This window comes from Myotis davidii, unplaced genomic scaffold, assembly GCF_000327345.1.
Source record: "Myotis davidii unplaced genomic scaffold, ASM32734v1 scaffold221, whole genome shotgun sequence".
Classification (NCBI taxonomy): domain Eukaryota; kingdom Metazoa; phylum Chordata; class Mammalia; order Chiroptera; family Vespertilionidae; genus Myotis; species Myotis davidii.
The window spans coordinates 7706663-7711220 of record NW_006293349.1 but is presented as its reverse complement, the minus strand read 5'-3'; the positions used below and the strand labels follow the sequence as shown (position 1 = coordinate 7711220).

General features: G+C 38.1%; 1 pseudogene; it reads left to right on the top strand.

The window, feature by feature from the left end:
• The first annotated feature begins 1031 nt into the window (after positions 1-1031).
• Positions 1032-1903, top strand: LOC102761218 (annotated as a pseudogene).
• The last annotated feature ends 2655 nt before the right edge of the window (positions 1904-4558 follow it).

The following is a 4558-nucleotide window of genomic DNA, read 5'->3' as shown; positions in this document are numbered from 1 at the left end:
TATCTCCCATAGCATACAGCATTATGTACTACACATAATAGGAACTCTATACTTGTCTACTAAGTTGAATTGGATAGTCTTACATAATTTATTTAAGCTTTAAAATTAAAGAACTATTTTTGGTGTAAGAATTAAAAGAGTTACTTGTGTACAGCATATCTTCCTAGCACCAACATAGGCACTGAAATAAAGTCAATGTTTCCTAAATTTTGTTGATTAGTTTGTGATGAATTAATAAATGGTCTTCAAAAGTAAGTATTTTTTAGTAAAAAAAAAGAGGATAGTAATATCTATCAAACCCATCATTACTACTAGGAAAATGTTCAAAAATCAACTATACTAAACAGCAAAATTATTCTGCTCTAGAATATGTATTAATTTGATTTGGTTTGTATTTTTAATTTCCACAGACACTTAAAACTTAAGAAAATTAGCTTATATTGCAAGCAGACTTTTAGGGTGCTTTAGCTGAACTGTATTCAATTAACAAAAGTTTTTTCCTATTTTATTTTTGGTAAATAATATTAAGAGTTAATCTTTAAACAGATTAAAATATACTCATGCTGTTTACTTTTTAACCCTTTATCTTGGAAGTAAAATAACCCAAAGCCAAACTTTACAATAGAGAACAAAAGTTACTACTTTTAACAATTATTGCTGCTAATTCTTTAAAAATATATTAAAATTATAATTAAAATGCCAAAGGTTAAAGACAGAGAATCTTAAAATCGGCAAAAGAAAATCAGTTAGTTACCTACAAGGGAGTACCCATCGACTGTCAGCTGATTTCTCAACAGAAACTTTGCAGGCCAGAAGGGAGTGGCACGAAATAGTCAAAGTGATGAAAAGCAAGGACCTACAACCAAGATTACTCTCCCCAGCAAAGCTACCATTTAGAAATGAAGGTCCGATAAAGAGCTTTCCAGACAAGGAGAAGCTAAAGGTGTTCATCACCACCCAACTATTATTACATGAAATGTTAAAGGGTCTTCTTTAAGACAAAGGGGGCGAGGGGTGGGGGGGCGCTGGGCAGCACTGGCGCAGCCTCCGGCTGGAGAGGATTCAAGATGACCAAGGAGGAACCTCTTCCCATAAAGGTTCGCCTGAGTGAGACAGACTGCAAAGTTATGGCACGAGATGAGTTCATTTTAACTTTAAGATGGAAACAGTATGAAGCATATGTGCAAGCTCTGGAGGGAAAGTACACAGACCCGCACTCTAATGATGTCACTGGCTTACGGGGGTGGGAAGAAATACTAAGGCAACAGCAGCACGAGGCTGCAGGAACGGGAAAGCGTCCTTGTAATGCGACCAGCAACCGAGGAGCAAGAGATGCAGGAGGGAACTGCTCAAATTCAGTACCTCAAGCAAGGCCAGCAGCCCAGTGTCAGCCAACGGAGATCAACAGTGGTAGACCACTACTACTACAAACAAGTAGGCCATCAACTTGTTTTTCCTACAAGTGAAAGGTAGATGGAACAAGCCCAAGATGCACTGGGTGCCTGGAAGTTTACGCCTCATAGGTAAACAAATCATACTCCCCTGGCCGTCGCACCAGGAGAAAGCTGTGGTGGGACAGCGAAGTACTCGTTTCCACACCGAGACTCAGACTTCGTGAGCCAAAAAAAAGCCACATTCTTATCCTATCCAGCTTGTAATGGTTAATGCAAAACTTACCGGATGAACCTTGCGTTCCGGCTTTTTTCTCTTCCCCCTCCCCTTGCTTCAGAGGCCTGATGGCGTTGGGCTGTTCCGAAGAAGTGGCCGCCTCCGAAAAATTCGCCTCCTCAGACATGTAGACACCTGAGAAATGTTGCTGTTTGAAAAAATAGAGGGAGAAACAAGTCTTAAGTCTGTGGCACACTGTCTTCAGACAGTTTGGAGGAATGAAAACCTAGAGATTTAAAATCATAAACTGAACATGTAAAATTCCAGTAGAATGGAATATACATGGCTCTTGACCTTGAGCATAGCGACTTAGAGACACTTTACATCAGTTTTGCCAATAAGACTGTGGAATCCATGATTGTTGTTGAACTTCTTGGTCAAAACTCAAATGAGGTGAGCTTTGCATTTTAGGTTTTATTTGCTAAGAAACTACTTAATATATATCAGTCCAAGTAGTTCATATATTTAACCATTTCATTTTGCGGTCTCTATTACTTGATTCAGCCTTACATCAATGTGGTTTGAATCAATGGTCTGTTCTTTGAATGGTTGCTAATACTGTAGATAATCTTACTGAGGACTGTACATACATGAAGGTGTGGTATCAGACTTCAGGTTTAAGCTGTTTGAAGCAATATAAACATTCCTTTCGCGACTAGATTGTATAAGGATGTTGGCTGTGATGAGACTTGCTGTGTTATTTTTTAACTTTTTGCGGTCGTTTGTCTACTCTCAGCCACCAAAGCTTTTTTACCATTCCGGTCTTATGTCTGCTCTCAGCCACCACGGCAAGGAACCGTACGAATCTTAACTCTATTCATTCATGTATCAGTTCATAATTTCTCTGAAAGCTCTTAAGTGTCTAAGCAACCTTGTCACAAACCAAAACATTGCCCCGATAAATCGGAGATATCGAAACTCAATATAAACAAACGCGGTCGTTCCACACTCGCCATGCAAAACACCGTGGCGAGTCAGTTGCCTTTTGAGAGTGAAGAAATCGACAAGCTTCAGAGATACTTCGCAGAATTTCAAATAAAGCTTTACAAATTATGTTTAACTGTAATTAGGCATTCTCGCTTGTTAAGATATTTCAAAATAATACTCCAAAATGGCAAAAAGAAAGTTTCCGAAAGAAGTGTACTGCGAATCTGAAAGTAACGATGAAGAGTTTTATTTTGGCACCTTGAATACTGACTCTGACGTAGAAAGTGATAACGTTTGTAGTGATTCTACTGGTAGTGACGTAGTTCCAAAAAAGAACTAGTAAATCTTGTTTATCCTTCATAATCTTGCATGTAATGTATCACTGCTCTTTCAATGGAAATTAATTCCGACCAGTACGACACCCATGTTCAAATTTAATACGACCGCAAAGGGTTAATAGTGAAATTTATTAAATCCCCATTTCATTCAACAGGCACATGTTGAAAGAGCATTGTCATTGGTGTTAATGGGGGAATGTGTTCCTTCATTATATTTTGGGCCTTTGATATTGCACTCTTGATATTAATTAAATGTGCCTTTAAAAAATTAACAAAATGGCAATAAATGCATGTCTATCAACAATTGAACCTAAAAATCAAAATAAATGAATAAGGAATTTAATGAACAAAATAAACTGATGAATAAAATAGAACCAGAGGCATGGAAACATAGAACAGACTGATGAAGTGGGGAAAGGGCCTGAGAAGAGATTAACCAGAGAATTAAATGCATATATGCATTACCTATGGACACAGACAACAGGTACAAACATGAAGGTGTGGTCTCAAACTTTAGGTTTAAACTGTTCGAAGCAATATAAACATTCATTTCACGACTAGACTGTATAAGGATATTGGCTGTGATGAGACTCACTGTGTTATTTTTTAATAGTGAAATTTATTTAAAAATAAAGGCCTGGGGCAGGCAGGAACTAGGTGAAGGGAGATGGGGGGGGGGGAGAGACATCTGTAATACTTTGTAAAGGTTTAAAGAAAAAAGACTGAAGAAAAAGAGAGGATAGTAATATCTAGCAAATCCATCATTACTGCTAGGAAAATGCCCAAAGATCAATGGTATTAAATAGCAACATTGTTCTGTTCTAGAATATGTTTTAATTTGTAATTTCCACAGATACTTATAATTTGAGAAAATGAACTTATATTGCATGCAGACTTTTAGGGTACTTTAGCTGAACTGTATTCAATTAACAAAAATTGTTTCCCATTTTTTAGCAAATAATATTATGAGCTAATCTTTAAACAGATTAAAAGATAGTCATCGTTATGCTGTTAATTTTTTAACTCTTTAAAATAACCCAAAGTCAACCTTTTACAATAGAGAACAAAAGTTACTACTTTTAAAACAATTATTGCTGCCGCTTCTTTAAAAACACATGACAAAAATGGTTAGTTAAAATCGTGAACTGATATCAGAGGTCCCCGGTGAAATTTCCTATCCCTTCCAGTGGTTCTCAACCTTCCTAATGCCGCGACCCTTTAATACAATTCCTCATGTTGTGGTGACCCCCAACCATAAAATTATTTCCTTTGCTACTTCATAACTGTAATTTTGCTACGGTTATGAATCGCATGTAAATATCTGATTGCACGATGTATTTTCATTGTTACAAATTGAACATAATTAAAGCATAGTGATTAATCACAAAAACAATATTATATATGTGTTTTCTGATGGTCTTAGGCCCAAAGGGGTCGCGACCCACAGGTTGAGAACCGCTGATCTAGACCTACAGTTGTCCGGAGGCAGTTCCTTCCGCCGGGCTCTGCGCTGAGTCGCGCATGGCCCCGGGACCTGACCCCGCTCTCCTGCAGAGAGATGTCTACCGAAGCCCCGTCTACCTGGGACCCCAAGGGCCGCTCAGTCCTCACCCGCCGGCGCCCTG